At 38.1% G+C, this 13,351-nt stretch overlaps 2 pseudogenes; one reads left to right on the forward strand and one right to left on the reverse strand.

Annotated features, from left to right (window-relative positions):
• Positions 1–6,601: 6,601 nt before the first annotated feature.
• Positions 6,602–6,712, reverse strand: Gm44173 (annotated as a pseudogene).
• Mug4-ps (murinoglobulin 4, pseudogene) overlaps positions 8,041–13,351 on the forward strand; it is a 43,380-nt pseudogene continuing 38,069 nt past the window's right edge.

Consider the following 13,351-nt stretch of genomic DNA (forward strand, 5'->3'; position numbering starts at 1 on the left):
CACCTGAGGAACAAGCTCTAACCAGAGACAACTATAACAACTAGCTCCAGAGAATACCAGATGGCGAAAGGCAAACTTAAGAATCCTACTAACAGAAATCAAGAACACTCACCATCATCAGAACACAACACTCCCACCCTACCTAGTCCTGGGCACCCCAACACAACCGAAAAGTAGAGCCGGATTTAAAAGCATATCTCATGATGATGGTAGAGGACATCAAGAAGGACTTTAATAACTCACTTAAAGAAATACAGGAGAACACTGCTAAAGAGTTACAAGTCCTTAAAGAAAAACAGGAAAACACAACCGAACAGGTAGAAGTCCTTATAGAAAAACAGGAAAACACATCCAAACAGGTGATGGAAATGAACAAAACCATACTAGACCTAAAAAGGGAAGTAGACACAATAAAGAAATCCCAAAGTGAGGCAACGCTGGAGATAGAAACCCTAGGAAAGAAATCTGGAACCATAGACGCGAGCATCAGCAACAGAATACAAGAGATGGAAGAGAGAATCTCAGGTGCAGAAGATTCCAAAAAGAACATCAGCACAACAATAAAATAAAATGCAAAATGCAAAAAGATCCTAACTCAAAACATCCAGGAAATCCAGGAGACAATGAGAAGACCAAACCTACGGATAATAGGAGTTGATGAGAATGAAGATTTTCAACTTAAAGGGCTGGCAAATATCTTCAACAAAATTATAGAAGAAAACTTCCCAAACCAAAAGAATGACATGCCCATGAACATACAAGAAGCCTACAGAACTCCAAATAGACGGGAACAGAAAAAAAAAAATCCTCCCGACACATAATAATCAGAACAACAAATGTACTAAATGAAGAGAGAATATTAAAAGCAGTAAGGGAGAAAAGTCAAGTAACATATAAAGGCAAGCCTATCAGAATTATACCAGACTTTTCACCAGAGACTATGAAAGCCAGAAGAGCCTGGACAGATTTTATGCAGACACTAAGAGAACACAAATGCCAGCTCAGGCTACTATGCCCAGCCAAACTCTCAATTACCATAGATGGAGAAACCAAAGTATTCCATGACAAAACCAAACTCATACATTATCTTTCCACGAATCCAGCCCTTCAAAAGATAATAACAGAAAAAAAAAATACAAGGACAGGAATCACGCCCTAGAAAAAGCAAAAAAGTAATCCCTCAACAAACCAAAAAGAAGACAGCCACAAGAACAGAATGCCAACTCTAACAACAAAAATAAAAGGAAGCAAAAATTACTTTTTCTTAATATCTCTTAATATCAATGGAATCAACACTCAATAAAAAGACATAGACTAACAGACTGGCTACACAAACAGGACCCAACATTCTGCTGCTTACAGGAAACCCATCTCACTGAAAAAGATAGACACTACCTCAGAGTGAAAGGCTGGAAAACAATTTTCCAAGCAAATCATCTGAAGAAACAAGCTGGAGTAGCCATTCTGATATCTAATAAAATCAACTTCCAACCCAAAGTTATCAAAAAAGACAAGGAGGGACACTTGATAGTCATCAAAGTTAAAATCCTCCAAGAGGAACTCTCAATTCTGAATATCTATGCTCCAAATGCAAGGACAACCACATTCACTGAAGACACTTTAGGAAAGCTCAAAGCACACATTGCACCTCACAAAATAATAGTGGGAGACTTCAACACACCACTTTCATCAATGGACAGATCATGGAAACAGAAACTAAACAGGGACACAGTGAAACTAACAGAAGTTATGAAACAAGTGGATCTGACAGATATCTACAGAACATTTTATCCTAAAACAAAAGGATATACCTTCTTCTCAGCACCACACGGGACCTTCTCCAAAATTGAACATATAAGTGGTCACAAAACAGGCCTCAACAGATACAAAATATTGAAATTGTCTCATGCATCCTATCAGACAACCATGGCCTAAGGCTGATTTTCAATAACAACATAAATAAGGGAAAGCCAACATTCACGTGGAAACTGAACAACACTCTTCTCAATGATACCTTGGTCAAGGAAGTAATAAAGAAGGAAATTAAAGACTTTTTAGAGTTTAATGAAAATGAAGCCAAAACATACCCAAACCTATGGGACACAATGAAAGCATTTCTGAGAGGAAAACTCATAGCTCTGAGTGCCTCCAAGAAGAAACTGGAGAGAGCACAAACTAGCAGCTTGACAACATATCTAAAAGCTCTAGAAAAAAAGGAAGCAAATTCACCCAAGAGTAGTAGACGGCAGGAAATAATCAAACTCAAGGGTGAAATCAACCAAGTGGAAACAAGAAGAACTATTCAAAGAATTAACCAAACGAGGAGTTGGTTCTTTGAGAAAATCAACAAGATAGATAAACCCTTAGCTAGACTCACTAGAGGGCACAAGGACAACATCCTAATTAACAAAATCAGAAATGAAAAGGGAGACATAACAACAGATCCTGAAGAAATACAAAACACCATCAGATCCTTCTATAAAAGGCTATACTCAACAAAACTAGAAAACCTGGACAAAATGGACAAATTTCTAGACAAATACCAGGTACCAAAGTTAAATCAGGATCAAGTTAACAAACTAAGCAGTCCCATATCCCCTAAAGAAATAGAAGCAGTCATTAATAGTCTCCCAGCCAAAAAAAGCCCGGGACCAGATAGGTTTAGTGCAGAGTTCTACCAGACCTTCAAAGAAGATCTAATTCCAGATCTGAACAAACTATTCCACAAAATAGAAATAGAGGGAACTCTACCCAACTCATTCTATGAAGCCACAATTACTCGGATACCTAAACCACAGAAAGATCGAGAAAAGATAGAGAACTTCAGACCAATTTCCCTTATGAATATCGGTGCAAAAATAATCAATAACATTCTTGCTAACCGAATCCAAGAACACATTAAAGCAATCATCCATCCTGACCAAGTAGGTTTTATTCCAGGGATGCAGGGATGGTTTAACATATGAAAATCCATCAATGTAATCAATCATATAAACAAACTCAAGGACAAAAAACACATGATAATCTCGTTAGATGCAGAAAAAGCATTCGACAAGATCCAACACCCATTCATGATAAAAGTCTTGGAAAGATCAGGTTTTCAAGGCCCATGCCTAAACATGATAAAAGCAATCTACAGCAAACCAGTAGCCAACATCAAAGTAAATGGTGAGTCGCTTGAAGCAATCCCACTAAAATCAGGGACTAGACAAGGCTGCCCACTTTCTCCCTACCTCTTCAATATAGTACTTGCAGTCATAGCCAGAGTAATTCGACAACAAAAGGAGATCAAGGGGATACAAATTGGAAAACATGAAGTCAAAATATCACTTTTTGCAGATGATATGATAGTATATATAAGTGACATTAAAATTCCACCAGAGAAGTACTAAACCTGATAAACAGCTTCGGTGAAGTAGCTGGATATAAAAATTAACTCAAACAAGTCAATGGCCTTGCTCTACACAAAGAATAAACAGGCTGAAAAAAAAATTAGGGAAACAACACCCTTCTCAATAGTCACAAATAACAAAATATCTTGGTGTGACTCTAAGGAAGTGAAAGATTTATATGATAAAAACTTCAAGTTTCTGAAGAAAGAAATTAAAGAAGATCTCAGAAGATGGAAAGATCTCCCATGCTCATGTATTGGCAGGATCAGCATTGTAAAAATGGCTATCTTGCTAAAAGCAATCTACACATTCAATGCAATCCCCATCAAAATTCCAATTCAATTCTTCAACGAATTACAAAGAGCAATCTGCAAATTCATTTGGAATAACAAAAAACCTAGGATAGCAAAAACTCTTCTCAAGGGTAAAAGAACCTCTTGTGGAATCACCATGCCTGACCTAAAGCTTTACTACAGAGCAATTGTGATAAAAACTGCATGGTACTGGTATAGTGACAGACAAGTAGACCAATGGAGTAGAATTGAAGACCCAGAAATGAACCCACATACCTATGGTCACTTGATCTTTGACAAGGCAGCTAAAACCATCCAGTGCAAGAAAGACAGCATTTTCAACAAATGGTGCTGGCACAAGTGGTTGTTATCATGTAGAAGAATGCGAATCGATCGATTCCTATCTCCTTGTACTAAGGTCAAATCTAAGTGGATCAAGGAACTTCACATAAAACCAGAGACACTGAAACTTATAGAGGAGAAAGTGGGGAAAAGCCTCGAAAATATGGGTACAGGGGGAAAATTCCTGAATAGAACAGCAATGGCTTGTGCTGTAAAATTGAGGATTGACAAATGGGACCTCATGAAACTCCAAAGCTTCTGCAAGGCAAAAGACACCGTCAATAAGACAAAAAGGCCACCAACAGATTGGGAAAGGATGTTTACCTATCTTAAATCAGATAGGGGACTAATATCTAATATATATAAAGAACTCAAGAAGGTGGACTCCAGAAAATCAAGTAACCCCCTTAAAAGATGGGGCTCAAAGCTAAACAAAGAATTCTCACCTGAGGAATACCTAATGGCAAAGAAGCACCTGAAAAAATGTTGAACATCCTTAATCATCAGAGAAATGCAAATCAAAACAACACTGAGATTCCACCTCACACCATTCAGAATGGTTAAGACCAAAAATTCAGGCACAGCAGATGCTGGCAAGGATGTGGAGAAGAGGAACACTCCTCCATTGTTGTTGGGATTGCAAGCTTGTAAAACCACTCTGTAAATCAGTCTGGCAGTTCCTCAGAAAATTGGACATAGTACTACCAGAGGATCCAGCAATAACTCTCCTGGGCATATATCCAGAAGATGTCCCAACCGGTAAGAAGGACACATGTTCCATTCTGTTCATATCAGCCTTATTTATAATAGGCAGAAGCTGGAAAGAACCCAGATGCCCCTCAACAGAGGAATGGGTACAGAAAATGTGGTACATTTATACAATGGAGTTCCCTAACTTAGCTATTAAAAAGAATGAATTCATGAAATTCCTAGGCAAGTGGATGGACCTGGAGGGCATCAACCTGAGTGAGGTAACACAATCACAAAAGAACTCACACAGTATGTACTCACTGATAAGTCGCTATTAGCCCAGAAATTTAGGATACCAAAGATTTAAGATACAATTTGCTAATGCATGAAACTCAAAAGAATGAAGACCAAAGTGTGGACACTTTGCCCCTTCCTAGAATTGGGAACAAAACACCTATGGAAGGAGTTACAGAGACAAGGTTTGGAGCTGTGACAAAAGGATGGACCATCTAGAGACTGCCATATCCAGGGATCCATCCCATAATCAGCTTCCAAACGCTGACACCATTGCATACACTAGCAAGATTTTGCTGAAAGGAACCAGATAGAGCTGTTACTTGTGAGACTATGCCGGGGCCTAGAAAACACAGAAGTGGGTGCTCACAGTCAGCTATTGGATGGATCACATAGCCCCCAATGGAGGAGCTAGAGAAATTACCCAAGGAGCTAAAGGGATCTGCAATCCTATAGGTGGAACAACAATATGAACTAACCAGTATCCCACTGGAACTCATGTCTCTAGCTCCATATGAATCAGAAAATGGCCTAGTCGGCCATCAGTGGAAAGAGAGAAACATTAGTCATGCAAATTTTATCTTCCTCAGTACAGGGGAATGACAGGGCCAAGAAGTAGTAGTGGATGGGTGGGGGAGTTGGTGGGGGAGCATGTGGGGGACTTTTGGGATAGCATTGGAAATGTAAATGAAATAAATACCCAATTAAAAAAAAACAATCTTTCTGACCCATGTTCCATGATTTTCCCTGATCCTTTGATGTAGGAGTTATGTTGGAGATATATTGTTTGGCTTCAGCAATCACAAACAATTCTCTGCACTTTGATGGTTTGTGGATGACTATAAAGGTCTCTGTCTCTTGAAAACTAAGATTCTTTGGTGAGGTAACACCCACATGATCTGTAACGATACCTCTTTGGATACAGTCATGTACTATATTGAATAAGGAAAATGGAAATAGTAGGCTGCTCTCTAAAGGTCTATGTGACTGTTGAAATTATCTATTACTTCTTAGTTTAACATTTGTGTTTTGCACGAATGTAGAAATCTTTCCACTTGTTTTAAGTTTTCTAAATTAATTCAGTGCAAGTTTTTGAAGTATTCTTTTACACTAGTCCAAATCTCTTTAATTTCTGTGTAATGCTACCCTGCACATTCCTGATTCTATTAACTTAGGTCTTTTTATTTCTTTCTTTTGGTCAATTGTGCCAAAGAGTGTTCTTGGTCATATCTTCTTAAAGAGCTGTCTTTTAGACTCATTGATTCTGTGTATTCTTTCTTTCTTCTCTGCTCCACTAGTTTCTGCTCTGGTGGTTATTATTTCTTCCTACCTACTAATTCAGAGTTTGGATTGTTTGTTCTTTTTTCTGAATCTTTGATTTATATTATCACATCATTTATTTCTGTTCTATTTTTTCTTCATTTTCAGCAGCCCTCAGGACTAGTTATGTCTCTCTCACTTTGAATGTCTTCCAGATGCTTTTCTGCAGTGTTTTACTTTCCTTCTTCTACATCATGAAGGGGTCTCAGAGAGGACGGAGATGGGTGGGGAAATCCTACTAGGCTTCTAGGAAATTTCAGTCCTCTTTTCTTATTCAATGGTCTCTTTGGTTGGCAGGTTATCCTGTTCATGAGTCTTGGTTTTCTTCAGCTTGGCCTGACTGAAGCCTGCGATTTCCCCCAAGGCCAGCTTACCTGCCATTTTCTTCCAACCCATGGAGTCCCCAGCTCGCACTCCAGGTTCTCCCACTTGCATTGCTGCAGCAAGAACCCTGGCCTAGGACTCTAAATTAAAGAGTTAAAAATCATTTACACTTAGGGTTATTGTTGATAATTCTGTGTTTATTCCTATTTCTGTATTGGCTGTTCAAGTTGGTTCACATGCTATTTATCTTTTATTAACCATCACATCTGTTGCTGGGTTTCTCAGGCTTGTATGAATTGATAGCATTCATATCTTCATCTACTTGTTTAAATTCTCTTGGGGTCCTAGTCATTTCCAAAACTAGACTATTGGTTTATTTGTCCAACACTGTGACAATTCGTGTATCCTAGGATGCAGTTAGTGAAAAGCTGTGCCCTTTGTACATGTCCTGATTCCCTGCTGGTCGTGTTTCCTGTATTTCTTTTTTTAATAATGTATTTATTTTATATTCTGCTCACAGGTTCTCCTCCCTCCTCTCCTCCCAGTCCATCCTTCTCACCTCTTCTCACCCCACCCAACCACTGCTCCTCCCCTTGTCCTCAGAAAAGGGAAGGACTCTCATGGGTATCAAGCTGCCCTGGCATATCAAGTTGCAGTAAGACTAGGCACCTCTTCTATGGAGGTTGGGCAGATGAGGCAGCACAGAAAGGGAAAAGGGATCCAGACAAAGTGCCACAACAGCAGAAAACTGAAGTTGTTTGAGCAATGTAATCTAAATAAAATAAAGTATACTACTAAGCCAACAATAATTGTAATGATGAAAAAGGCAAAAAAAGTAAGCAGTCAAGGTAAAATTTAACTAAGAACAAAACAATGATTCTGGTGAGTCTTTCACAGTTCAGAATAATGTCAATTCTTTCTTATGAAGACTTTTCTAAACACCATTTCACTCTGGGAATGGACTTCATTTGACTTACTGCCACTAGGTATCAAGGCAATAGGGTCATGCCTGCTAGTAAAATGTACCATTGGGCTATATCCATGCATGGGGTTGCTATTATAATAATAGAAATGAAGTATTAAATCCTAATAGCATGCAAGTTAATTGCTTCAGACATTATAATTGTGAGTTTACCTAATACTCCTTAGTAGATATCATTTAGTACTTTATAGATAATCAATATTTTTATAGATGACTAAGCCAAGACAACACTGGGACTGATCATGACCATGGCATACAGGAGCCCAGGGTTTGAGCTGAGTCCCATGCTTATAACCAGAACATCATGTACTAAGCTATTATTTTTCTGAAAGAAATCCTCATGTGTGAATTTGAGTAGACCATTGACCTGAGCAGTGTACCATGTTACCTTGCTTTTATCTTACATTTCAGCTAGACAACAATGGCTGCAGCACACAAGAGGTGAACATCACTGAGCTCCAATCAAAGAAAAGAAATCACAGGGTTCAGCTTTTCCATGTGAATGCAACTGTTACAGAAGAAGGGACAGGTATGTGGGTAATCAAAGAATATAGACGATGAAGCTGTGAAAACTGACACCTTTTCACACTGAGATGGTGGTTCAAAGGACACAGAAAGCAAGCAACTCTCTAACCAACTTAGGCTTTCAATGTTGTCACTAATTTCTTCTTCAGGACTGGAGTTCAGTGGATATGGAACAACTAAAATTGAAAGAATCACAAACAAGCTCATATTTCTGAAGGCAGATTCACACTTCAGAAGTGGGATTCCATTTTTTGTGAAAGTAAGGTAATTTTTGGTTCATAGCTGGTTAAGCTGTAGAGTGGCACTTCAAAACCAAAGCCATTCTTTTAGATATTAAGTGTGTCTAACATCATTGATTACAACACAAGAAGTGCAGCTTAGTGGTGGACTGTATATTTCTTATGCCCAAGTGTATGTAAAGACTTAGGTTATCTGGAGGCTCTGAATCTAAAACATAGGCTGCAAATTTTTTTTATTTAGGTATTTTCTTCATTTACATTTCCAATACTATCCAAAAGTCCCCCATACCCTCTCCCCCACTCCACTACCCTCCTACTCCCAGTTCTTGGCTCTGGCATTCACCTGTACTGGGACATATAAATTTTTCAAGACCAATGGGCCTCTCTTTCCAATGATGGCCAACTAGGCCATCTTCTGATACATATGCAGCTAGAGGCACTAGCTCTGGTGGGTACTGGTTAATTCATATTGCTGTTCCACCTATAGGGTTGCAGACCCCTTTAGCTACTTGGGTACTTTCTCTACCTCCTCCATTGGGGGCCCTGTGGCCCATCCAGTAGTTGACTGTGAGCATCCACTTCTGTGTTTGCCAGGCACCAGCATAGCCTCACAAGAGACAGCTATATCAGGGTCCTTTCAACAAAATCTTGCTGGTGTATGCAATGGTGTCAGGGTTTGGAGGCTGATTATGGGATGGATCTCTGAGTATGGAAGTCCATAGATGGTCCATGATTTGGTTCAGCTACAAACTTTGTCTCAGTAACTCCTTCCATGAATGTTTTGTTACCAATTTTAAGAAGGGGCAAAGTGTCCACACTTTGGTCTTTGTTCTTCTTATGTTTCATGTGTTTTGCAAATTATATCTTGTATCTTGGGGAGTCTAGGTTTCTGGGCTTATATCCACTTATCAGTGAGTACATATCATGTGAGTTCTTTTGTGATTGGGTTACCTCACTCAGGATGATGCCCTCCAGGTCCATCCATTTCCCTAGGAATTTCATAAATTCATTCTTTTTAATGGCTGAGTAGCATTCCATTGTGTTAATGCACCACATTTTCTGTATCCATTTTCATTTGAGGGACATCTGTTTTTTCCAGCTTCTGGCTATTATAAATAAGGCTGGTATGAACATAGTGGAGCATGTATCCTTCTTACCGGTTGGTACATCTTCTGGATATATGCCCAGGAGAGGTATTGCTGGATCCTCCGGTAGTACTATGTCCAATTTTCTGAGGAACCGGGAGACTGATTTACAGAGTGGTTGTACAAGCTTGCAATCGCACCAACAATGGAGGAGTGTTCCTCTTTCTCCACATCCTCCCCAGCATCTGCTGTCACCTGAATTTTTGATCTTAGCCATTCTGACTGGTGTTAGATGGAATCTCAAGGTTGTTTTGATTTGCATTTCCCTGATGATTAAGGATGCTGAACATTTTTTCAGGTGCTTCTCAGCCATTCGGTATTCCTCAGGTGAGAATTCTTTGTTTAACTCTGAGAACCAATTTTAATGGGGTTATTTGATTTTCTAGAGTCCACCTTCTTGAGTTCTTTATATATATTGGATATTATTCCCCTATCTGATTTAGGATTGGTAAAGATCATTTCCCAACCTGTTGGTGGCCTTTATGTCTTATTGACGGTGTCTTTTTTCTTACAGAAGCTATGCAATTTTATGAGGTCCCATTTGTTGATTCTCGATCTTACAGCACAAGCCATTGATATTCTATTGAGGAATTTTTTTACTGTGCCCAAATCTTCGAGGCTCTTCCCCACTTTATCCTCTATAAGTTTCAGTGTCTCTGGTTTTATGTGGAGTTCCTTGATCCACTTAGATTTGACCTTAGTACAAGGAGATAGGAATGGATCAATTCACATTCTTCTACATGACAACCACCAGTTGTGCCAGCACCATTTGTTGAAAATGCTGTATTTTTTCCACTGAATGGTTTTATCACCCTTGTCAAAGATGAAGTGACCATAGGTGTGTGGGTTCATTTCTGGGTCTGCTTGTCTGTTCCTTTACCGGTACCATTCAGTTTTTATCACAATTGCTCTGTAGTAAAGCTTTAGGTCAGGCATGGTGATTCCACCAGAGGTTCTTTTATCATTGGGAAGAATTTTTGCTATCCTAGGTTTTTTGTTATACCAGATGAATTTGCAGATCGCCCTTTCTAATTCGTTGAAGAATTGAGTTGGAATTTTGATGGGGATTGCATTGAATGTGTATATTGCTTTTGGCAAGATAGCCATTTTTACAATGCTGATCCTGCCAATACATGAGCATGGGAAATCTTTCCATCTTCTGAGATCTTCTTTAATTTCTTTCTTCAGAGACTTGACGTTCTTATCATACAGATCTTTCACTTCCTTATTAGAGTCATGCCAAGGTATTTTATATTATTTTTGACTATTGTGAAGGGTGTTTCCCTAATTTCTTTCTCAGCCTGTTTATCCTTTGTGTAGAGAAAGGCCATTGACTTGTTTGAGTTAATTTTATATTCAGCTACTTCACTGAAGCTGTTTATCAGGTTTAGGAGTTCTCTGGTGGAATTTTTAGGGTCACATATATGCTATCATATCATCTACAAAAAGTGATATTTTAACTTCTTCCTTTCCAGTTTGTATCCCCTTGATCTCCTTTTGCTGTTGAATTGCTCTGGCTAGGATTTCAAATACTATATTGAATAGGTATGGAGAAAGTGGGCAGCATTGTCTAGCCCCTGATTTTAGTGGGATTGCTTCCATCTTCTCACCATTTACTTTGATGTTGGCTACTGTTTTGTTTTATATTGCTTTTATCATTTTTAGGTAAGGGCATCGAATTCCTGATCTTTCCAAAGCTTTTATCATGAATGGATGTTGGATTTTCTCAAATGCTTTCTCTGCCTCTAACGAGATGATCCTGTGGTTTTTGTCTTTGAGTTTGTTTATATAGTGAATTACGTTGATGGATTTCCGTATTTTAGAACATCTCTGCATCCCTGGAATGAAATCTACTTGGTCAGGATGGATGATTTTTTTTTTTGATGTGTTCTTCGATTCCATTAGCAAGAATTTTATTGAGTATTTTTGCATCGATATTCATAAAGGAAATTGGTCTGAAGTTCTCTATCTTTGTTAGGTCTTTCTGTGGTTTAGGTATCAGAGTAATTGTGGCTTCATAGAATGAATTGGGTAGAGTACCTTCTGCTTCTATTTTATAGAATGGTTTGTGAAGAAATGGAATTAGATCTTCTTTGAAGGTCTGATAGAACTCTGCAGTAAACCCATCTGGTCCTGGGCTATTTTTGATAGGGAGACTATTACTTACTGCTTCTATTTCTTTAGGGGATATAGGACTGTTTGTATCATTAACCTGATCCTGATTTAACTTTGGTACCTGGTATCTCTCTAGAAAATTTTTATTTATAACTACTGTTCCTGAAAACCTTACACCTCAAAGTGTCACTGTGTTTCACTGGTGAAGCAGCACATGCTACATACTCATAACAGATCTACACTCTCCATTAGTCTCTGTGCCCTCACAAGTTGTTCTTGTGATATTGACAGAGCATCTGCTTCCTGTACTTTACACAAAGAAATCAATGATGATTTCTTATGAATAATAAGAAAGTAGAAAGCATCTATAAAGCATCTGTTATTGTGTTAAGAGTATGATACCTTCAATCTCTATACTTTCACAGCATCACTAGTGCTGCTGGTATAGATTTTCTGGAACCAGTTTTTGCATGTGCTGAATTAATTGGTGCATCTTTGGAATCTTCGTATAATACTGAAACAGGGTTTCCTCTTCTTTGCCGTATTTCCATGCCTAGACTATACTTTTCTTCCTTTTTCAACTTAGGTCCGCCTAGTGGATATCAAGGGAGACCCTATCCCAAATGAGCATGTCTTCATCAAAGTACAAGAAGTTGACTATACCAGAGCTGCTACCACTGATCAGCATGGCCTGGCAAATTTCTCCATAGATACCGCTGACATCTCAGGCTTTTTACTCCATATCGAAGTAAGTCAGAAATGAGGAAGATAAAAGACACAAGGCAAGGCTTTGCAACAGCTTTAAGTCAATAATGTGTATGTAGCCTAATTGAAAAAGAAAAAAAAAACATGCCAAACTCTCTTATTTTATGGAAAAGCACAAAAAGTTTCTGTTTATTAATAAAAGTACAAGCATACATTGCAAACATTTTAACACAATTTTTATTTCATTGTATCTTTTGCTTTATTTATGTTTTCAATACCTCAAGTTAGGACCTTCATGTAGAACAATGATTAAAGGTCCATTTCTATCTTTATATACAAGGATAGTTGCTGTGTATCTTCAAATTCTTACTTCTGTGGGACAGCAACATCTTCACACTTTGTATCTTAACAGGGTTCCAGAGGCCTTGAAAGTTGTGGCAAGAATTTTTTAATTACGTGTAATAATAACCTTCTAATATCTCTAATCCCTGGTATTTTTCTTCCGTTGTATCTAATCTATTAGTGAAATCTTCCACTAACTTTATTTAGCTTAATGATCAGTTTATTTCTCAGATTGCAATTTTTAAAACTTATTTCAGAATTTTTGTTTGCTGATATTTTGGGTAAAATATATAATCTCTTATTTGCTACACTGGGCTGTGTATGTCTCTCTCTCTCTCTCTCTCTCTCTGTGTGTGTGTGTGTGTGTGTGTGTGTGTGTGTGCGTGCGTGTGTCCCCAATTTTGTCAATAATATTTAGGGTTAGACTTGTAATATTATTTACATAATATTTCATATGCTTCAATAGCTTTGAGTTCAGTTATAGAAAAATTAAGAGATTTATGGTAAGTTATGTTTTTTCATATTTCACCGACTTTGATGTTTTAATTTGTACATCTGTAGTGATAGCTATAAAACATCTGCCATTATAAGAAAATTTTCATAATGAGTAGCTCTCTTTGAAAGACAAATCCCAGGAACAAAG

The sequence above is a fragment of the Mus musculus genome, chromosome 6, assembly GCF_000001635.26.
Source record: "Mus musculus strain C57BL/6J chromosome 6, GRCm38.p6 C57BL/6J".
In the NCBI taxonomy this organism is placed as follows: domain Eukaryota; kingdom Metazoa; phylum Chordata; class Mammalia; order Rodentia; family Muridae; genus Mus; species Mus musculus.